Source organism: Podarcis raffonei, chromosome 3 (assembly GCF_027172205.1).
Source record: "Podarcis raffonei isolate rPodRaf1 chromosome 3, rPodRaf1.pri, whole genome shotgun sequence".
Classification (NCBI taxonomy): domain Eukaryota; kingdom Metazoa; phylum Chordata; class Lepidosauria; order Squamata; family Lacertidae; genus Podarcis; species Podarcis raffonei.
Window position 1 is genome coordinate 114,141,151 of NC_070604.1, and position 24,573 is coordinate 114,165,723.

Consider the following 24,573-nt stretch of genomic DNA (forward strand, 5'->3'; position numbering starts at 1 on the left):
AGATCATGGTGGATTACAGATCCCATCATCCTCAACCATTGGGCATGCTGGCAGGGACAGATGGGAGTTCATTTATTTATTCAATTTATACCCCCACATACCTCCCAAAGGAGCCCAGGGTGGCAAACAATGAGTAATGAAACAACAACACACTTTAAAACATATTGTTGCACAACACCCCAATCGCTGAGCGGTGCAAGAATTCAGGAGTTCTAGGCGCTAACCCAGAGTTTGTGTTTCTTTTTGAAAATAAGGCACAGAGGAGCCTCTGGCGTCTTTAGGATATATGGTTTATTTACACATATCTACAACCGGAGGGGATGCGGGTGGCGCTGTGGGTTAAACCACAAAGCCTAGGACCTGCTGATCGAAAGGTCAGCGGTTCGAATCCCTGCGGCAGGGTGAGTTCCCGTCGTTCGGTCCCAGATCCTGCCTACCTAGCAGTTCGAAAGCACCTCTAAGTGCAAGTAGATAAATAGGGACCACTTTCTAGCGGGAAGGTAAACGGCATTTCCGTGTGCAGCGCTTGTGCTGGCTCGCCAGCTGCAGCTTCGTCACGCTGGCCACGTGACCCGGAAGTGTCTTCGGACAGCACCGGCTCCCAGCCTCTTGAGCGAGATGAGCGCACAACCCTAGAGTCGGTCACGACTGGCCCTGATGGGCAGGGGTACCTTTTTACAGCCGGAGCCCACGATTGAGGAGTTCATAGCAAGTCAGGGCTTCGAGGAATTCTATCCTTCCTCCAGAAAAGCAATGACAAACTTAGACAGCATCTTAAAAAGCGGAGACATCACCTGGCCGACAAAGGTCCGTATAGTTAAAGCTATGGTTTTCCCAGTAGTGATGTATGGAAGTGAGAGCTGGACCATAAAGAAGGCTGATCGCCGAAGAATTGATGCTTTTGAATTATGGTGCTGGAGGAGACTCTTGAGAGTCCCATGGACTGCAAGAAAATCAAACCCATCCATCCTTAAGGAAATCAGCCCTGAGTGCTCACTGGAAGGACAGATCCTGAAGCTGAGGCTCCAATACTTTGGCCACCTCATGAGAAGAGAAGACTCCCTGGAAAAGACCCTGATGTTGGGAAAGATGGAGGGCACAAGGAGAAGGGGACGACAGAGGATGAGATGGTTGGACAGTGTTCTCGAAGCTACCAGCATGAGTTTGACTAAACTGTGGGAGGCAGTGGAAGACAGGAGTGCCTGGCGTGCTCTGGTCCATGGGGTCATGAAGAGTCGGACACGACTAAATGACTAAACAACAACCATCCCTCCTCCAGTGGCAAGCAAGAAGCAAAGAAAAACAAGGAAGAGTTCTTACTACAGTCGTGCCTCAAATCAAACGGAATCTGTTCCAGAAGTCCGTTCGACTTCCAAGATGTTTGGAAACCAAGGTATGGCTTCCAATTGGCTGCAGGATGCTCCTGCAGCCAATCAGAAGCCATGGAAGCCGTGTCAGACGTTCAGGTTCCAAAGAACATTCACGAACAGGAACACTCACTTCCGGTTTTGCCGCGTTCCGGAGCCAAAGCATTCGACTTGCAAGGCGTTCAACTTCCGAGCTATGACTGAACTGCTTTCCTCTTCTCCAGAAGCTTCAGGAGAAGGGGAGGTGATCTCTATCATTCCTCCAGAATCTTGTCCCCTTCAGTCCAGTCCCTGGCATAGCACCAAAACCCCAAGAGGGTCTTGTTTCTCCCACAACCACAGCCTTGGATTCAAGCAAAAATCAGTCATGGCTATCTCTCTCTGCCTTTTCCTGCCTGCAACTCCCCTTTTCCCTGTAGTTACATTGCAGCCAACTCTAACTTTGTCCTTCAAACTATCTAAAAGCAGAAGGAGGGGTCCTACCCATTTGCTGTCTGGCCCAGAAACCCCCTCTCTTGTTATAGTCGCTGCTGGAATCGAGTGCAATATTTTTTGTGAGAAAGCGCCATTTTCATGCTTAATTTACAGCCTGTTGTGTGCTTCTTCTATTAAGAGGGAAAGGGGAGAATCCAGTCTGCTCCCACAACCTGGATAAGTAAAATAGAGGCTACACAGCCCTAGTCTCCAAGTTTTCACTTTCATGCTGCAAGAGATGGTTGTTTGAAACTCAACTAAGTGCATTAAGTCTGGAAGCTAAACTGATTACTTTGAACATTCTGCTAAAACGCGTGAATAACAAGGAAATTCATCCCACAAGAACTATGCATGCCACCTTGAGCTCCTTGGATAAAAAGAGGAATGTAACAACAAAAACAACAACAACAACTGCAATCTTTAAAACACTTACGATGGACAAAGTCCCTGTGAACAAACTGGGACTCCTTTTTAGGATTGCACTGTTACATTCAAAACAGATTCAGTGCACTGCACCACAAAGATTTAGTGAGTTTTGTTTTGTTTTAACATTCATGTGTGTGTGTGTGTGTGTGTGTGTGTGTGTATATATATATATATATATATATATATATATATATATATATATGAGAGAGAGATGATATGCTTGATTCATCTGAGCATTATGAGATTATGAGCCAGGAAATCTTTTTACTCTAAACAAAGGAAATGTGTATCTCTAGATTATATAAATTTGAGTTTCCTATATCATCTGGCAATGAACAGAGGAAAACACATTCAGTCTCTTAGCGGGTAATGTGATTCCTCACCACCCTAAAAAAGGGGAGATGAATTTCACTTTGTTCTCATATCTAGAAGCTTTTGATGTGCAATGCATTAAGGGGGAAAGGAGAGGAAAAATCCATGGTTACCTCGTGTTGCAGTATATTAAGAACTGCAAACCTCAGTCTAAAATTACAGATATGAAAAATATGCTAGAGAAAGACAGAGAGAGAGAGAGAGAGAAATAGGAGGCATGGCTAAGTACAGGGGAGAAAGCCATTGTTATAATCAAACATTTATGGAATATTAGCAGGTGCAACCTGACTGGGCAAATTCCAGCATGTGACCCCGAAGTCAGTAATTTAAGAAACTGAAAATGATGGGCAGATAAATCAGATCCTTGAAGGGCACAGCAAAAAAAAAAAAGCATTTGGAGAAATCCTACAGGTCTGCGGCAAAATGCTTGAAAAGGGCAAGAAAGAAGAAAAATAATTGACCAAAAAGGAAGAAAAAGCAGGCTGGTATTGAACTTTCTGTGTGATAGCAGTCATGATTGAATCTCACTACAAGATGTTTCAACCAGTCATCATCAAAATGACACTGGGTGTTCTTGGTTTTTGTTGGTGTCTTGGTTTTGAGTGACAGAATGGCTGGCGTGCCTGCTTCACTAAATATGTAGTAATTATTGTTGTTGTTGTTGTTAATATTATTAATTATTTGTACCCCGCCCATCTGGCTGGGTTTCCCCAGCCACTCTGGGCGGCTTCCAAGATTAAAAATACGTTAAAATGTCACACATTAAAAACTTCCCTGAACAGGGCTGCCTTCAGATGTCTTCTAAATGTCAGATAGTTGTTTATCTCTTTGACATCTGATGGGAGGGTGTTCCACAGGGTGGGAGCCACTCCTGAGAAGGCCCTCTGCCTGGTTCTCTGTAACCTCACTTATCACAGTAAGGGAACCACCAGAATGCCCTTGGAGCTGGACCTCAGTGTCCCGGTCGAATGATGGGGGTGGAGACGCTCCTTCAGGTATACTGGGCCTAGGCTGTTTAGGGCTTTAAAGGTCAACACCAACACTTTGAATTGTGCTCGGAAACATTGCACACACACACACACACATCTACAGTAAAACTTCAATCACCAAACAACTTAATAGGTCCGCCAGCCTTAAAATGATCTTCAGGAGACCTGAAAGTTATGAAAGTAGTAAATCACAGAATTGTAGAGTTTGAAGGGATCACATGGGTTATCTAGCCCAACCCCCTGCAGTGGGGGGAATACTTGGCCCAACATGGGGCCATGACGCTGAGATTAAAAGTCTACCAACTAAGCTGTCCTGGCAAGGATGCCAGCAGATTCTCGGTGCATGGAACCAGTGACACTTAATGCCTAACTGTTGGTTGAGGCTAGTCAGGCCTCTGTAACATGAGGGGTAGTTAACAGTGCTCCTCTGAGTTATCGATAAAAAGGTAAAGGTAAAGGGAACCCTGACCATTAGGTCCAGTCATGAACGACTTTGGGGTTGCGGTGCTCATCTCGCTTTATTGGCCGAGGGAGCCGGTGTGCAGCTTCTGGATCATATGGCCAGCATGACTAAGCTGCTTCTGGCGAACCAGAACAGTGTACGGAAACGCCGTTTACCTTCCTGCCGGAGCGGTACCTATTTATCTACTTGCACTGGTGTGCTTTCGAACTGCTAGGTTGGCAGGAGCTGGGACCGAGCAATGGGAGCTCACCCCATCGCAGGGATTTGAACTGCCGACCTTCTGATCGGCAAGCCCTAGGCTCTGTGGTTTAGACCACAGCACCACCCACGTCCGATGAGTTATCTATGCTTGCCTATAAATGCAAATTTCAGGGAATTTGTCCACCTCGTCCCTGCTACCAAGTGACTGAGATCAGTGGGCTTGCTGATTTTGTTTTTAAGAGAAACTATTCTTTGTACCCCACTTAAAAAACCACAACAACCCTGCAATTTCATTTTGTCTCCTTCTTGTTCCAGAATTTCCCAATATTTCGGCCATTTGGCCTCCATATTGAGCTTTTTCTGGGCCTTCACTTCCATCAGTGACAACCACCTTGGGGTTTTATTTTCAAGTAGGTCCTTATATCTTATCCAGACATTAAACAATGCTTTCCTGACAATATGGTTTTTAAATGCTTTGTGTGCTTTAACCTTGTCATACCACAAATATGCATGCCACCCAAAAACGTTATTAAAACCTTCTAAATCCAAAATGTCTGTGTTCTCAAGAAGCAGCCATTCTTTTAACCAGCAGAATGCTGCTGATTCATAATAGAGTTTAAGGTCTGGCAGGGCAAATCCACCTCTTTCCTTTACATCAGTTAGTATTTTAAATTTTATTCTGGGCTTCTTGCCCTGCCAAACAAATCTAGAAATGTCTCTCTGCCACTTCTTGAAACAGTCCATTTTGTCCAAAATTTGCAATGATTGAAACAAAAATAACATTCTTGGCAATACATTCATCTTTATAACAGCAATTCGACCTAACAAGGAAAGCTTCAAATTTGACCATATTTCTAGATCCTTTTTCACTTCTGACCAACATTTCTCATAATTGTCTTTAAATAAATTTAAGTTCTTAGCGGTCATATTAACCCCCAGGTATTTTACTTTCTTAACCAATGTTAAACCTGTCTCCTTCTGAAACCTCTCTTTCTCAATCGGTGTTAAGTTTTTCTCAAGAACCTTAGTTTTTAACTTGTTCAACTTAAATCCTGCCACATGACCAAATTCTTGAATCAATTCTAATACTCTTTTAGTACTAGATTCTGGCTCCTGTAACGTCAGAACTAAGTCATCTGCAAAAGCTTTCAATTTGTACCGTTTGGCTCCGACCTGTATACCTTTAATCAAACGGTCCCTTCTGATCATATTTAGCAAAACCTCCAGGACCGAAATAAAGAGCAATGGGGAAATTGGGCAGCCTTGTCGTGTCCCTTTCTCTATCTTAAATTCCTCTGTCACCACATTGTTAACAATTAGTTTGGCCTTTTGTTCTGAGTAAATTGCACCTATACCGTTTTCAAAGCCTTGACCAACCCCCATCCCCTGAAGATTTTTCTTCATAAAACTTCAAGAAATATTGTCGAAAGCTTTCTCCACATCTACAAATATTAAGACTGCTTTCGTATTAATATTCACTTGCAGTTTTTCCAAAATATTAATTATATTTCTCGTGTTGTCAGACAAGTGTCTACCCGGGAGAAAGCCAGCTTGGTCTTTATGTATCTCCTCCACTAATACTTTTTTTAATCTTTTAGCCAAAATGTCTGCAAAAATTTTGTAATCCACGTTAAGCAGGGATATGGGGCGGTAGTTCTAAAGTTGTGTCTTTTCAGACTCAGTTTTCGGTATAAGTGTAATATAAGCTTCCTTCCACGACTCTGGCGCTTTTCCCCCCTCCAAAATTTCATTACAAACCTCCTTTAGTGGTTGAATTATCCAGTCTTTCAGAGATCTATAGTATTTTGAGGTTAAGCCATCCGGCCCTGGAGATTTGCCCAACTGCGTATTCTGGATGGCACCTTCTACCTCCTGTTCTGTAATTTTATGGTTCAACATTAACTTGCTTTCTTGAGAGATTTTTTGTAGTCCATTTGTTTTTAGGAATTGGTCTATATCAAACTCTTTCTGTGGCCCTTGTGTATATAACTGTTTAAAATACCTCTGGAAACATTTTCTAATTTCCACTGGATTCTGAATATTCTTTCCTTCCACTTCCAAGTTAATAATGGTGTTAAGTTTTTGTCTTTTTTTCATTTGCCAAGCTAACAGTTTTCCACATTTATTAGCCGATTCAAATGTCCTTTGTCTCATCTGTTTAATTTTCCATTATATTTCCTGATTCATCATTTTCATATATTGGACTTGATATAACTTTATTTCTCTCAGAATCTCTTGTGACTTTGGTTTCGCTCTCAGTTTCTTCTTACCCTCTTTTATTTTTTCCAAAATTTTGTCTTTTTTCTCATTTTGAGTTCTCTTCTTTATTGCATTCTGTTGAATTAGAAACCCCCTCATAACCGCTTTGCTTGCGTCCCAGATTACTCTTTTTTTTCAATGGTAGTGTTCATATTTATCTCAAAATAGTCTCTCAAGGTTTTTTGGGCCTTCTTGGTAACCTCTTCATCTCTAAACAGGGTGTCATTCATCCTCCATCTGAAGGAACCAGTTGGTGTTAGTTTCATCTCCATTTTCACAGCATTATGGTCGGAGCAAGTTTTAGGGCAAATTTCCACTTTTCGAGTCTTAGGAGCCAGTCCTCTAGTTATCCAGATTTGGTCAATTCTTGTCCATGTCATTTTGGCTTCAGAGAAGAAAGTTCCCTCTCTACCCAAGGGATTCTTTGTTCTCCAAATGTCAATTAAGTCCATATTATCAGTCATCTGAAAAAAGGTTTTTGGTAGTCTGCCATCCTTAGTAACTACCTGTCTCTGTGCCTTGTCCATATTTGTGGATACCACTCCATTCATATCTCCCATCATGATAATGTTATAATCCATATAGTCTAGCAATGTCTCATGCAACTTTTTAAAAAATTCTGATTTCCCCTCATTTGGTGCATAAACTCATACTATCAGAAATTTCTCTCCTTGTGCTTGAATTTCAATTGCCACAAATCTTCCTTGGTCATCTTTAAACATAAATTTCGGTGATAGGCTCTCTTTTGCATAAATCACTACACCTCTTTTTTTAAACTTATCCGATGAAATAAACTCTTGACCCAATCTTTTATTGATCAATACTTTCCTATGCAGCCTTATCACATGTGTTTCCTGTAGACAAATCAAGTCCAGTTGTTCCTTTTTCAATAAAGACTTTTTCCCTCTTCTCCGGGGAGTTAAAACCATTAATATTCCAACTTAATAGTTGCAGAGCCATGGTGTGGTTACTTTGCTTTTCCTCCAACTGCACCCAGCAATTGTTCTTGTTCTGTCAGTGGTATCACTTTCTCTAAGTTGTCCAATCCAAAGGATAGTGATGATATGTCTAGTATTCCTGGTTTTAGTGCTCTTAGCTCTTCTTCAGATTCTTTCTGCAAATCTTCTCCATGATCTTTCAAAAATCTTTCTTTATCTTCCACTGATCTTATTTTTAACTTTCTTCCTTTGAAAGTAAAAGATAGGCCTTGAGGGAATTCCCACCTGAAAGCAATTCTATTACTTCTCAACAGGGTCACCAGGTCTCCGTAGTTAGACCTAAGATCCAGAAGGTATTTCGGAATGTCTTTGAATATCTCCACTCTTGATTGATGTATTTCCAAGGTCTTCTGAAAATGCACACTCAATATTTTGTCTCTCTCCTCTTTTGTTTGGAGGGTAATCAAACAGTCTCTCACCCTGTTCTTTCTCCCCCCTCTTCCAAGCCTGAAAGCACTTACTATCTTGATATCTTGCTTCCCTGAGTCTAAGTTCCAAAAGTCTGCAAATTCATGCATAAGAAAGTCACTTAGGTTATCTTTCTCAAGTTCAGGTACCGCCCTGATCCTTAAATTTGTCTGTCTTTCCTTCAGTTCAATCATAGATAACATTGACCTGTGGTCCTCAAGTTGCCTACATATCGGTGGTATCTTTTCCTCTACGGCCAGTGCTTTTTCCTTTGCTTCTTCAGCTGTCTTTTGGGTCAAAGTAGATTCCTGCAGCAATTTCTCAATAGATTCTGTGTTAGAATTCACCTTCTGTCCCAAATTATTGATGCTTGTAGTATTCTGGTCAATTATAGTTGATGCTTCAGCTACTTGTTTACTCAGTTTTTCCAGAGATTCATTAATTTTGCTTAATGCCACAGCTAAAACATCTTCAGATGCCATTCCTTTTGGCCCAACTTGAACAGGTGCTGCCCCTGATGGTGCAGAAGGGCCAGATGCTGATGCTCTTCGCTGCTGCCGAATTTTACCAGATCTTGTTGTTTTTTCCTGAGGCAAGTTTGCCATAACACTTTATCTAAAGCTCAAGGTCAATCCCACGGCCGGAGTTTGTTTTGCTGTGGAAAATTCCCCTGGCCAATTTAAAGTGGAAAATTCCCTGGCCAGTTGTAACAATTACAAAGTTCCTCTAGGGGGACACAGTTAACAGTCAATTCTTGTTGCATTAAAGTAACTTTTCCAAGTCCCCCATTTAACAAAGTAAACAACCGTTTCAATTTCAATTTCAGTTACTTTACAGTTCCTTAAAGTCCGGAGAAGCCAGTCAGAATCAAAAGTATCTCTCTTGCAGAGTTAACTGTCAAAAGGTTACAATATCCATAAACAGCGCGATTCACAGTACGGCAATCTTATTAGCACTTGACAGCCCGTTCCCAGGCATTAAGCGGTGGTCTTTGTTTCTTTTCCTCTCTTTTTGCAGGCAAAAATACTTCTCCCTCTTCCCTCCCCTCTCCTGCAATTCAGGGAGGGAGATCTTTTTGTCTTGATGTTGGGATTTAAGTCCTTTTAAAGTGATTTTCCAGGTCTTAGTTTAAATAGTCTTTGCTTTGATCTGTTTACAAGAAACGGAAGGCAGACTTCCTGTTTACACCTTCCCATTTTCGGTACCAAATTAATGCTTTTTCTTCCCTTATTTTCAAATCTTTAAGTTCAACCTACTCACGGTAGTTGTTTTGCTGGCCGAATTGTCACAGGAAAAAAGTCAGCGCTCTCCGACAACAGCTGTGCGGCTTCACTCCACGGAAGAAGCAATTGACTCTCAGCACCGCGCTGCTCACCCCGTTTCGCTCCGGAGCCCGTAACTGGAGTTTTGAGAAACTAAAAGATAAAGTGCAAGACTGCCTTCATTATTATCAAATAAGGGAGGCCTACAATTTGGACAAAAAAATTGGCTTCCAGGTGGAAAAATCAAAATTGGAAACAGAACTGCTAGATCCCAAAACTAAGATACTTTCAAGAATGTATAACTTGCTGTTGAAATGGAATACTCAGGATGAAACGGTTAAATCTGCTATGATTAAATGGGCACAAGATGTTGGACATAACATTATGTTTGCTGACTGGGAACAGTTGTGGACCACAGGTATGAAATTCACTGCATGTAATGCCTTAAGAGAGAATATTATGAAAATGATATACAGGTGGTACATGACACCAGTCAAGCTTGCAAAAATCTATCATTTGCCCGATAATAAATGTTGGAAATGTAAAGATAATGAAGGTACATTCTTTCACCTTTGGTGGACGTGCCCAAGGATTAAGGCTTTCTGGGAGATGATATATAATGAAATGAAAAAGGTATTTAAATATACCTTCTTGAAGAAACCAGAGGCCTTTCTCCTGGGCATGGTCGGCCAATTGGTGTTAAAGAAGGATAGAACTTTTTTTATGTACGCCACAACAGCAGCAAGAATACTTATTGCAAAGTATTGGAAGACACAAGATTTACCCACTCTGGAAGAATGGCAGATGAAAGTGATGGACTATATGGACTTGGCGGAAATGACTGGCAGAATCCGAGACCAGGGAGAAGAGTCGGTGGAAGAAGATTGGAAGAAATTTAAGGACTATTTACAGAAACACTGCAAAATTAATGAATGTTAAAATGATGTTGGAATGAAATGAAGCGGTTTTAGCAACAATGTTAAAAAGGAGTATGTAAAAATGATTTGTTAATAGATGAAAATATAAGGTTATAATATGTTAAGATAAAGAACTAAGATAAAAACAAAGAGGGAAAGGATTTGCTGAATTAACCATTCGAAATGGAATACAAAAAAGGGAGGTGTGAGGAGGTCAGGGAAACAAGTAAATGAAAGGCAAGACATTGAAAGATGGACTTATTTTTAACCGTTCTTTTCTTCTTCTTTTTTTCTATTCTGTATTTTGTATTATTTGCTTTCTTTTTTCTATTTTCTTATTACCTTTGTAATCTTTTTTTTGAAACTTTAATAAAATATTTAAAAAACAAAAACAAAAACCACAACAACCCTTCTTTCTTGCAAGCCCCACTTTCTGGTGCTTACAAGAAAGCCAAGTAGGGGACATCATGGGATTTTCAGGACATGCAGAGTGCTGAGCATTGCTGAGATAATTTGTTGAATGTAGGAAAAGACATTCACAACCACCTGGAATGCAAGACAAGTGCATCAAAATCCCTGCAACCCACTCAGGAGAATTTCTCAGAAACTTTCCCTTCTTTTTGATTATTTCCGACTGCAGATTCATTTATTGCTGGGATATGGTGTAAAGAAATGCATGTGAGAAATGTTCTGTTCTGTAGAAGCCTCCAGTGCAATTGCAAAATCCGTTCTGGATTTCTCTCTTTTTCAAAGAAAGTTTTTATTTATACTTTTCAAATTTATACATTACATTAGTTTTGCAATCAATTTAACATTTCAAAACTTAACTCCCCCCCTTTCTGCGGTTCCTTAAATTTATTTATACTTTCTCTTCTGCATATTGAAATTCATGTAATTTGCTCATTTAATTAGCTACTTTAAATATATACTCTTGTGAAACTGCAGGTTATTACAATAATCCTGATAATGTTTTTAGCTGTTTGCAATTTATCTGTAAATATTCAATAAACCATTTCCATTCTTTTATAAAAAGTCTGTTATCATGATTTCTTATTCTTCCAGTAAGTTTTACCATTTCTGCATATTCCATAAGTTTTTGTATCCATTCTTCCTTTACTGGGACTTCCCATTCTTTCCACTTTGGGGGGAAAATATTCTGAATTTCTCAATCCACTTTGTTGTTGTTTTTTTATAAGATGTTTATTAGGATTTTACAAAAAGCAAAAATTAACAGAATAAAAAGAAGACAAGAAGAAAAAAGAAAAAATACAAAAAATACAAAAATACATAAAAAAAGAAAATACAAAATACAAAAAAGAAATGAGTAGAAAAAGTTAAAAACAAATCCATTGTTTTTCATATCTTTAAGCTCGTTTGCTTGTTTCCTTGACCTCCTCACACCTCCCTTTTTTGTATTCCCGTTCACATAGTCAGTTCAGCAAATCCTTACCCTCTTTCATTTATCTTAACTCTATATCTTAACATATTATAACTGTATATTTTCATCCATTATCAGTCCATTTTTACATATTCTTATTGGCCTTGTTGCTAATGCCACTTAATTTCGATCCAACATCATTTTAACATTCATTAATTTTACAATATTTCTGCAGATAGTCTTTAAATTTCTTCCAATCTTCTTCCACCAACTCTTCTCCCTGGTCTCGGATTCTGCCAGTCATTTCCGCCAAGTCCATATAGTCCATCACCTTCATCTGCCACTCTTCCAGGGTGGGTAAACCTTTTGTCTTCCAATACTTTGCAATAAGTATTCTTGCTGCTGTTGTAGCATACATAAAGAAAGTTCTATCCTTCTTTGGCACCAATTGGCCGACTATGCCCAGGAGAAAAGCCTCTGGTTTCTTCAGGAAGGTATATTTAAATACCTTTTTCATTTCATTATAGATCAATCCACTTTGGAATTCAAGCAGACAGAATGGATTGATTCCTGGCTCAGTTCAATTCTAACCTAAAGTGATGACCAACATTTAAGAACCCTTAGTCAAAGCAATATGGTATAAAACTGACTGAACGATAGGGTATTAATTAGTAACATACTCACTGTAGTTCGTATCTCTATGTATGTAATTGAAATTGGGACCAGCCTTGTGGATAATCTACTGAACATTAACGTAACTAAATTGCGTAGCGACGTAGCAGTCTCTCAGCGTGGAGTACACACGCTCTGATGTCTTGCAAAAATAGTTTGAGGAAATAGAACAATTGGATTAGCAGATGCCTGGGCTATTCTAATGCTTTTTAACAATCCTCAGAATCACATGGCGAATATGATTAATCAGTTCACAAGCTAACATAAAAAGCCAGTTCATGAATGAAATTATCGCAGAACTAATTAATTTTCTTTAAGCCTCGTTCAGCAACCCGAGTATCAAAAGTTGACATCCAAACATCTCCTGTTCATCAAGTTCAGCCAGGCATCGTTACAAAGGCAGTGATTTCTCAGACTGGGGCATTCTTGCTTCCCACCCCTTGATAGTTAAAGTTCAAATTTGTCCTTTGATACACACACAAACACACACACACACACGAATGAGATTTTTATTGGTTTTACAGGTAAACACGTTACATAACATCAAACTCTCTTGTTTAATCTCTTTGGTTCAACTGAGCCTAACGGCTTCCTTCCCTCCTGTCTGATGGTTTACAAAGTTAAACTTTACATCTTTACATTTCGCTTCATTTCCTATCCTTGTTATATCATTACCTAAAATGTTATATTACTCAACCTGAATAGGTAGCAATTTCATCCTACAAGTCTTCAAATAACCCTGCTAATGATGTTAATTGCTTACAGACGTCTTTCAGATATAATATAAATTTGTTCCAGTCCTTTTGGAATGCTTGGTCTCGCTGGTTCCGCATTCTTCCCGTCACTTTCGCCAGTTCTGCAAAGTCCATCATTTTCATCTCCCACTCTTCTTTTGTTGGTAACTCCTGTTGTTTCCACCTTTGGGCTAACAAAATTCTTGCCGCAGTTGTTGCATATAAGAACATTTTTTTTATCTTGTCTCCGTATCTCTCTACCCACTATACCCTAAAAAAAGCTTCTGGTTTTTTAACAAACGTGTTTTTAAACATTGTCTTTAACTTGTTATATATCATTTCCCAGAAAGCTTTTACCTATTTACATGTCCACCACATATGGTCAAAAGTACCTTCCTTTTCATTACATTTCCAACATTCCTTTTTTGTTCTATACTTTTTGGCCAATTTAACTGGTGTCAAATACCACCTATACATCATTTTCACAACATTTTCTTTAAGCATACTACATGCTGTAAAATTAATAAATTTGTCCTTTGATTCAGCTGGACACTCAGCTCCTAATTCTCTTCCCAACATGACTGTTTTGCTATGACCACCTCAGCGGCTTTGCAGCAACCTCCGCACTATTGCTCAGCAACTGAAGTGCATCTGGGCAGCTGTTCCCTCTACATCACCTTCTTCCTGCCCCGTTTAGGGACATCAGTAATTTTAACTGGTTTGCTGTCCTTTCAGCTATTTGATTTCACAGCGATTAAAACCAGCAGACGTCCAAGAGACTGCTCCACCAGGAAGCCAAGTTCTTATTAGTTAAGCCAAGCTGATTCTCCTGTACATAGTCATTATTCGGGAAACCAACAATTAAGGATGCAATGAGCATCTCTGAGTTTTTGAGACCCGAAGCAAAAGAAACATGTTCACATCTATAGATCACTGCAACAAAGAAAAAGTAACCGTACATTGGGTGAAAGGAAGAGGGGGCATTATTATGCAAAACCTTGTGCAATTTCACAGATTTGCAGGCGAATGAACAATAGCCCACCCAGTAGCAAAGCTGGGGAGGACTTGAGGAAGGGAGTTTATGAGATAGTAAGTCACACAGCACTTCCATGAGGAACAATAGCGGCAAACAACAGACAATATTCACTTTTGCTGGCTGTGAACTACAAGAGAACTAGGTAAAGGTAAAGGTAAAGGTAAAGGTAAAGGTAAAGGGACCCCTGACCATTAGGTCCAGTCGTGGCCGATTCTGGGGTTGCAGCACTCGATCTCGCTTTACTGGCTGAGGGAGCCAGCGTACAGCTTCTGGATCATGTGGCCAGCATGACTAAGCCGCTTCTGGCAAACCAGAGCACCGCACAGAAACTCCGTTTACCTTCCCGCCGGAGCGGTACCTATTTATCTACTTGCACTTTGACGTGCTTTCGAACTGCTAGGTTGGCAGGAGCAGGACCAAGCAACGGGAGCTCACCCCGTCATGGGGATTTGAACTGCCGACCTTCTGATCAGCAAGTCCTAGGCTCTGTGGTTTAACCCACAGTGCCACCCACGTCCCTACCAAGGGAACTAGCCACATGCAAAACTCCACCCTCGAGAAAAGGACAAATCTGCTTCTGTAAATCAACACCACAAATTTACAACATCACTTTTCAGCAAGGCAGAAACTTCTACAAAACCATCAGGAATGTTTTGCAATGTTTTTATTGGGGCATGAGAAAATCTGTGCTTGAGGCTGAGGGGCACTGAAACTAAGGCTTATCCACTGAGAAATGGGGAAGAAGAGTGAAAATATTGGCAGCTATCTGTTGTATATTACCCTTCAATTGCAAAGCCTTTCTCAGGGGCTGGGGAAGAGTCATATATCCCTAGGCTGTCAACACATCACTATTCTTTCTAAGAGCGAGCTATTCGTTCTAAGAGCGAGTGTTCGTTAGCAATGGAAAGGTCTCAGTTTCTCAAGTTTTCAGTATTAAATGCAATTCTCCACATTATTCATAAATAATGAGGTTTTGCATGTTATTTTCACAAATATATTAGTTGTTTTAAAACACTTCCCCCTAGTGTATGCATTTCTTGGTGAACGTTGTATGGTTGGAGATCTTCATTGCAAAATTCAGATAAATGCACTTCTGGAAAGATTGCTGTGCTTGGTTCTCATATTGTTTCAAAAAGTGTGAATTTGAGAGACCTGTCCTTAAATGCAAAGTTAATCAAATGTCTCCTCCATGTCTAGCTGCCAATAGGATTGTAGCCAAAACAATGCCATTGAAAAGCACAGAGAAGCCTTCCAATCGTACAATTCTACGGTTTTGTGATTAGCATGTTTGTAACCCTGAGGTTTACAGAAGGGTCTTATTTTAAGCTAAGGGACTGCCTCTCCTGGTATGGCCCGAGGAGGACCTTAAGGTCCACAAATATCAACACTTTGGAGGTCCCGAGCAGCACGGAGGTTAGATTCGTCTCAACTAGGGCCAGGGCCTTTTCAGCACTGGCTCCGACGTGGTGGAACGCTCTGTCACAAGCAACTAGGGCCCTGCAGGATTTGACATCTTTCCGCAGGGCCTGCAAGACGGAGCTGTTCTGCCTGGCCTTCAGCTTAGACTCACTCTGACCCCTTATATGGGATTTGGGATATAAATTTTCCCATGTAGGACCACCATGGATAGCTGGCTCGGGTGAATATCTAATGTTTCCTCCCTTTATGGTCTTGATTTATGTGCTGCTAATAAAATGAGGCTGCATTTTAAGCTGTAATTTAAGCCATATTTTCATTAACTTTTTTCTATTATGTTTTATTGTAATTTATATTCGGTGTTAGCCGCCCTGAGCCCGGCCCTGGCTGGGGAGGGCGGGATAGAAATAAATAAAATTTATTATTATTATTATTATTATTATTATTATTATTATTATTATTATTATTGGGGTGAACCCACCCCCAAACAGCTCACTGAGGGCTCTGCATGCTGAGAACCCATGAACTATTCACTGCCAGTCAGCAAGAGGGGGAAAGGGAGGGTTATGGGATGGCCCGTGCTCCAGACAGCTCAAAATATCCTGCAGGAAAGCATGGATTGATTGGAGGGATCCCTGAAGAGGAGCAGTCTTGCAAAGAGCAACTAAGCAATCACCAAGGTTTAATTTACGACTTTTCACTTAGGTAAGATAACCGTGTGGATTTCACTGGGAGTTAATATTGTTTTGATGGCATGGATTTGGGGTTATAGGAGCATTCCGCAGCATGCTGCCTGATCAGGAGAAGCCACAGACATCAAAGAGTAGGAGTAAAAGTTTCTCCTTTTCAGAGCCATCTGTGTATAGCATAAATATGGATTTTTACCTCTTTCTGTACCCTGAAGCCATAACTAACAGAAGGGGCCAAAAGGTTACATACCAGAAGGGAGGGTGGTTAAAAAGTCTTCAACATAAATCCAGTGGGAGTAATTCTGTAAAACAAACCTATACCCACAAAAGGCACTAAAGTTTACATTCCTTTAGGATTAGAAATGCCCTTGTACATTAGACAGACACAATTTATCAGCTGAACATTATATATCCACCTACAACTGCAATCATAAAGTAAACTCAAAACCCCACAACCACAGACATTGGGAACAAACTCTACAGTGTCCTGAGGATGAGGCAAGAAAATGGAAGCCTCTTTTGCAGGAGAAAACTTTGGAAAACCTGGAGGTAGATTTTGGCATAGCGGAAGTGGAAGCAATTGGCCTTAGGTCCAAGATGAGAAAGGAAGCGTGCAACTAGTCACAGTGTTTCATGCCTAATATTTACAAGCCTCTGTAAAAGTAGAACCTCTCTCTCTTCCAATCCAAAGAACTCATTAGCTTAGTCAGCCTAGAATATCATTCCAGAAGAATGAGCTGAACAGCCTTTGATGTCAAGCCATGTGGGAATCAGTGCACAGACTGGCTCTAGCAATCCAGGAAAAATAAAAGAGCAACAATGGCTTCTCCTTCAGTGGCTTTTGGATATCAAGCCCATTTATTTTTGTTTTCCTCCTTCTCAACTGACTATGTAATAGCTGGCCTGGAAGCCATTTTTCTCCTCTTTGGGGATTTCAGCCTGTGGCATCGTTCACTCATCAGTTACTTTCATATGGGGCTAAGTAAATAAGACTTGACCAGTGTGGTGTAGTGGTTAAGAGCGGTAGTCTGGGGAACCGGGTTCGTGTCTCCACTCCTCCACATGCAGCTGCTGGGTGACCTTGGGCTAGTCACACTTCTATGAAGTCTCTCAGCCCCACTCACCTCACAGAGTGTTTGTTGTGGGGGAGGAAGGGAAAGGAGAATGTTAGCCGCTTTGAGACTCCTTAAAGGGAGTGAAAGGCGGGATATCAAATCCAAACTCTTCTTCTTCTTCTTCTTTATTCCTGCATGGCATCATACCTACGGGACTGCCTCTCCTGGTATGCCCCAAGGAGGACAGTCTGCAAACAATAACATCTTGGAGGTCCCGGGCCTCAAGGAGGTTAGACTGACCTCGACCAGAGCCAGGGCCTTTTCGGCCTTGGCCCCAACCTGGTGGAATGTCCTGCCACAAGAGACCAGGGCTCTGTGGGACTTGACATCTTTCTGCAGGGCCTGCAAGCTGGAGTTGTTCTGCCAGGCCTTTGGTAGGTGCCCAGTCTGACCCCTCTCTTCCTAAAGGTAAAGGTAAAGGTACCCCTGCCCGTACGGGCCAGTCTTGCCAGACTCTAGGGTTGTGCGCTCATCTCACTCTATAGGCCGGGAGCCAGCGCTGTCCACAGACACTTCCGGGTCATGTGGCCAGCGTGACAAGCTGCATCTGGCGAGCCAGCGCAGCACACGGAACGCTGTTTACCTTCCCGCTGGTAAGCAGTCCCTATTTATCTACTTGCACCTGAAGGTGCTTTCGAACTGCTAGGTTGGCAGGCGCTGGGACCGAGCAACGGGAGCACACCCCGCCGCGGGGATTCGAACCTCCGACCTTTTGATCAGCAAGTCCTAGGTGCTGAGGCTTTAACCCACAGCGCCACCCGCGTCCCTGTGCCTCTCTTCCTACAAGACCCTATATATAAGAGGCCTCTCTAACTCCTCTCACCGGCTCATATAAATAGCTGAGCCTGGTGAGTACCTAAGGTTCCCAACCCCTACAGTCATAATTTGCTGGTTGCCTTCTGATCTTATTTGATTTTAATCCAATTTTAAGCTGTATTTCAGTAGATGGCTGAATTTTATGTTTTAATGTATTTATATTTTGATGTTAGCCACCCTGAGACAAGTTATGGCTGGGGAGGGCAGGATATAAATAAAATTTATTATTACAGCTGCAAAAAATTACTGGGCATCTGCCCCTTCCTTCCTGGGTACTGAAAAAGAGGCTATAAAATATCCCAACTTCTTTGGATTAACACTCAGTCCACCTGTGGCCAATGGGCATCAGGTGTGCCAAGTGGTATGGGCATAGGGGTCTTCAATCCCCCCCAAAAAAAATTCAAGGAGGGGGCTGGTCTCCCCCCAAATTCTGTGGCCCCTCTCTGTCTCCGCCTCCCTGCGTGATGTCGCACGGGCAAGAGGAGAAGTTGCGTGGAGCATGGCGGACTGCTCCTCGTCCTTTTTCTCCATGCCTACTCCCCATTCTGCACCTGGCATGTGAGCACTGGCATCACGGCAGTGGAATGCCCACATGTTCCAGCCCAGCGCATGGGCACTCTCACGCTAGGTAACATGACACGTCACGTGATCCCACAATGTGAGGGGCAAGTCGGCGCCCTTGATGGGCATCGTCAAGGATATAAGGAGAGTCCTACTGTTGAATAAACACTCACAAGCTTTTCATTGACATTAACCAGTCAGATAAATTAAGAATTTATACAGTTTTGTAACATGCAGAGAAGAGCATTTGTAGAGAAACCGGAGATTGGAGCTGAGGGAAGTCAGGGGGGAGGGGAGGGGGGGTCATTTTATGGGGGGGAGGGGGGAAATGGGGGGGGATCAAGGATGATATGTTTTAAGATAATATGTTTTGTTTAAATTCTTAATAAATTTTTTTTTAAAAAAAAAAATGAGAGTCCTACTGGATCAGGCCAAAGACCCAGCTAGTACGACATCCTGAGAGCCAGTGTGGTGTAGTAGTTAAGAGCGATAGACTTGTAATCTGGTGAACTGGGTTCGGATTCCATTCCTCCACATGCAGCTGCTGGGTGACCTTGGGCCAGTCACACTTCTCTGAAGTCTCTCAGCCCCACTTACATCATAGAGTGTTTGTTGTGGGGGAGGAAGGAAAAGGAGATTGTTAGCCGCTTTGAGACTCTTTCGGGTAGTGATAAAGCGGGATATCAAATCCAAACTCCTCCTCCTCCTCCTCCTCCTCCTCTTCTTCTCCTTCTTCTCCTCCTCCTCTTCTTCTCCTTCTTCTCCTCCTCCTCCTCACAGTGGCCAATCAGATCCATCTGGGAAGCCCATGAGCAGGACAGGAGTGTAATTTGTGATACTCATTCAGCGGAGCCTGAGTACACATTACCAGCTTAAAACACAGGCCTGTTCTTTTTCTCAATTCAGATCAGAGCCGGCTTGAGGATAAAACACATCATAAAGGTAAAGGTAAAGGTAAAGGTACCCCTGCCCGTACAGGCCAGTCGTGTCCGACTCTGGGGTTGCACGCTCATCTCGCTTAAGAGGCCGGGGGCCAGCGCTGTCCGGAGACACTTCCGGGTCATGTGGCCAGCGTGACGAAGCTGCTCTGGTGAGCCAGCACCAGCGCAGCACACAGAAACGCCGTTTACCTTCGCGTTTACCTATTTACTTGCACTTAAGGGTGCTTTCGAACTGCTAGGTGGGCAGGAGCTGGGACCGAACGACGGGAGCTCACCCCGCCGTGGGGATTCGAACCACCGACCATGCGATCGGCAAGTCCTAGGCACTGATGTTTTACCCACAGCGCCACCCGCGTCCCTCAAACACATCATAGAATCATAGAATTGTAGCGTTGGAAGGGACCCCAAGAATCATCTGGTCCAACCCCCTGCAATGTAGGAATCTCAGCTAAACATCCATGGCAGATGACCACCCAACCTCTGCTTTAAAACCTGCAAGGAAGGAGAGTCCACAACCTTCCAAGGGAGACCGTTCCACTGTTGAACAGCTCTTACTGTCCGAAAGATCTTCCTCATGTTGAGTCAGAATCTCATTTCTTGTAATTTGAAGCCATTGGTTTGATTCCTAGCCTCCAAAGCAGGAGAAAACAAGCATGCTCCCTCTTCCATGTGGCAGCCCTTGAGATGTTTGAAGATGACTATCGTATCTCCTTTCCAGCTCCTCTTTCCCAGGCTAAAAAAAACCTCCAGCTCCTTCAACCGTTCCTCATCAGGCTTGGTTTCAAAATGCATTACAGTGGTACCTCAGGTTACAGATGCTCCAGGTTACAGACGCTTCAGGTCACAGACTCCGCTAACCCAGAAATAGTACCTCGGGTTAAGAACTTTGCTTCAGGATGAGAACAGAAATCACGCGGTGGCAGTGGGAGGCCCCATTAGCTAAAGTGGTACCTCAGGTTAAGAACGGTTTCAGGTTAGGAACGGACCTCCAGAACGAATTAAGTTCTTAACCCGAGGTACCACTGTAAATCCTAAGAAATTGCAGGATAGATACTGCTTAGATATGGATTGTGTACAACACTTCCCAAACCAGCAGTGTGAGTGCTCTGAATGCAGAGTAAATGGGAGCATGCACACAGTTTGATTGTGCTGGTCCCGTGGGCTAACCGTGAGGCGAGGTGCGAGTCCAGTCCGAGGTCGAGGTTGCAGTATTGAGGCCGTCCATCAAAGCTGAAGCTGGGTCCAAGGCAGGGAGTCAGGCGAGGTCAGGAGCTCCGGCAGGACAGGATGCAGGCAGGAACTGGCTACCAACTATGTTGCTCCCGCAACCTGGGGCTGGGGCTGGCTGGCTTTTATCTGCCCCGAGGCATAGGGCAGCCCCAGTCCACAGGTGACTTGCCTCTCCTGGCCTGGAGGTGAGCACTCCTCCTGAGAGAACTTAGTTCCCTCCGCCTCTCTGCCCTGAGCCTCTGCAGCTCAGGAGAGGCTGGAGGGTTACCGGACCCAGAGGCAACCTCAGCTTCCCCTGATGGGGCTGAGAGTGGAGCACCTGCAGGCAATGGGTCCTCCATCACCTCAGGAGCCAGAGCAGACTCAGCTGGTGCCTGCACCTGAGGATCCAGCACAGGTGAGGACCCTTCAGGCTCATGCCCCAGCCCCGGCTCAGCTGGTTCTGCAGGTGGGGAATCCTGTGCAGGCTGGGATTCCTCAGGTTCAGCCTCCGAGTCTGAATCCCAGGCCATCACATTGATATTCAGACACATACTGCACGTGGCAGTGGAGGTAGAACATATCCACTGAGGCTCAGAGCCGTTGACTTATGAGCCAAGGTTTATTGTGTGATGAACCAAACTGAAGGCAGAACGGTTCTCTTTGGCAACAGGAGACCTAGTCTCTTAGAAATGGTGAATGCCAAGCCGGAGAAGGTGGACCACTTTGCTCAGCCAAAAGTAAATAAATAAGCAAGGCTTGCTCCAAATAGCAAACATTCTGTCTCCTACCTACCGCAGATGCCCATTGTGCTTCATCTACTGACCCCACCTGAAACAAATTAGACGCATCTGTTTCCCACCCCTAAACCTTCAGTGAAAGGAGAACTAATGTAACTGAATTGAAAGGCATGAGAAAAACGGTGTGTTTCTGCTATGCCTGCCAAGGCTGAATTCTAAAGTGTGCAATTTTCCTCATCAATTAGAAAACAGAAAGGGAGAGGGAGAGGGAGAGGGAGAGGGAGAGAGAGAGAGAGAGAGAGAGAGAGAGAGAGAGAGAGAGAGAGATGTGAAATTTCTGGCTAAATCAGACATTGAGAGTTTTTTTTTAAAAAAGATATGGGTCAGATACATTGGTACCTCGGGTTACATATGCTTCAGGTTACATACGCTTCAGGTTACACACTCCGCTAACCCAGAAATAGTGCTTCAGGTTAAGAACTTTGCTTCAGGATAAGAACAGAATTCAGGCTCCAGCAGCGCGGCAGCGGCGGGAGGCCCCATTAGCTAAAGTGGTACCTCAGGTTGAGAACAGTTTCAGGTTAAGAACGGATCTCCGGAACGAATTAAATACTTAACCCGAGGTACCACTGTACACTGTGTTCCTCCTTCTGGCTCAGAAGCTAGAAATTTGCTTGGTGTAGCTGGTTCAGTTGTTGCTTTGTCACTAATTGGGGGTTCTTGAAGGAAGGCTATAGTTATTTACTGCCTGGCAAACAGTTCAGACTACATAAGGTTAGATATTAAACCCTTCTGCAGTAAGTGATGGAACTGTTGGCAGGTGACTATGGGCAAGTACAGCCTTTAGGCAACCAGCTGTGTACTATAAATGGTTTTCCAAGAAATAACAACAACAACCAAGGTGCCTGATAGAGTGAAAAAGTACCGTATTTTTTGCTCTATAAGACTCACTTTTTCCCTTCTAAAAAGTAAGGGGAAATGTGTGTGCGTCTTATGGAGCGAATGCAGGCTGCGCAGCTATCCCAGAAGCCAGAACAGCAAGAGGGATTGCTGCTTTCGCTGCGCAGCGATTCCTCTTGCTGTTCTGGCTTCTGAGATTCAGAATATTTTTTTTCTTGTTTTCCTCCTCCAAAAACTAGGTGCGTCTTGTGGTCTGGTGCGTCTTATAGAGCGAAAAATACAGTATTTTCTTTCATCCGTCCTGAATCGTCCACGAGTTCTAGTGATATGAGAGAGGGAGAAAAACTTTTCTCTTTAGAAATACTGTAAGGCAGTGTTGGTCAAACTTGGGTCTCCAGCTGTTTTGGGACTACAATTCCCATCATCCCTGGCCACTGGTCCTGTTAGCTAGGAATGATGGGAGTTGTACTCCAAAAACAGCTGGAGACCCAAGTTTGGCCAACAGTGCTGTAAGGGCTGTGTCATAGGTGATTAAACTTTAGGGTTCTCATTTACTCTAGGGTAGGACTCAAAGCAGTGAAGAAGTTGAATTACAGGAATGGGGATTTTGGCTAAACTTTATGGAGGACTTCCTGACAGTACAAGCTGGTTGACAATGGAGTAGAGTGCCAAAGACTCCAATTTTAGGGTGGATATAGAGACAGGGAGAAAACCCACTATAAATAAGTCAGAAATTAGATTATAACAAAAGAAAGAAATCCGTATGGAAAACCGAGTTTTAAAATTTCCTGCTGTCTGGCGCCGTCTGGTGTTCCATGTTTATAGTGCATTCAAACTGCTGTTTCTTTACTAATGTAGCTGAATTACTATATGGTGGTACCTCGGGTTACAGACAGATTACTCCTCCGCTAACCCAGAAATAGTACCTCGGGTTAAGAGCTTTGCTTCAGGATGAGAACAGAAATCGTGCAGCAGCAGCGTGGCAGCAGCAGGAGGCCCCATTAGTTAAAGTGGTACCTCAGGTTAAGAACAGTTTCAGGTTAAGAACAGACCTCCAGAACGAAGTAAGTTCTTAACCTGAGGTACTATTGTATACAGTCACCTGGGAGTAAGTCCCATTGAATTCATTGGGGCAATAGTAGATATTTACGGGGTTGCACTGTTAGCATAATATATCGTTTGGCCTTGACTGGTAGGTTTCACTTATTAAATGATAAGTTACCTTACACTTGGAAGCACGCATAAGGGCTGCTAATATGCAAATGCATTTCAGTTTAATCAATTGATGAAGCAATTAATCAGTTAAAAGGTAAGTGGTTAATCAGCTAAATAATATTTAATTGGTTGCCAGTCCTATTTTTCCTCCTTTCCTTTGCAACACTCGTTCATTTTCTTCCTCTTTCACTGTATCTATTAAGGTCAGCCCTGATCATGCACCACAAAATTTATCCAGGGACCCAGAGGCTTTGATAGAACTGCATTTCCAACACTTTGGCCATTTCCTTAACGCTCATCAACTCATTTGCTTTTGGCCCTTCTCGCCTTCATTTGAAAACCTAACACAAAATGGGAACGAAGTGTCAATTCCGTTCTATTAATTGCCTAGGAAACCATCCATTCCTTTTAATTATTTCCTAGCATCTGATCTACTGGAATGTGCCACACAGCTTTAAGATGATGAGGTCTCCAATGTCCACTCTACATAAATTACCCATCCAGCCACTTGGTAAACCACCAAAAGAAATTACCTTTCTCCAGCCTTGCGAATCTATTAAGGGAAAACAACCGGGTGGTTTTGATTACAGTCCTGGGAGATGCAGCTCAGAAGATCTCTTCGCGGGAGATATGACAACGCTATTTGGCTCCACGTTAACCAGGTAGGGCAGAGTTGAAGAATATTATCACTGATGATGTGAAGTTAAGCCGACACCACCTGTTCAGGTGTCATTTGGAAGAGAGGCTGGAACAGAGGCTGTAAGGAGAGGGATAACAACGGGGAAATGGATATCACACAAAACAGATGCCCACTTCGTCCATCACTGGTGCTACCTTCGCCCATCAGCAGCATTGGTGAACATTAAATATGGCTTGAGAAGGGCATAGGGCAAATGGATTGCTCCCAGAGATTTTGATGGCCACTTAGCTTTAAAGAATCAAATTATGCACCTACCAATGTGGGACAATGGAGGCTATTCCATTAGGATGAATGGGACACCACACCACCAACCTG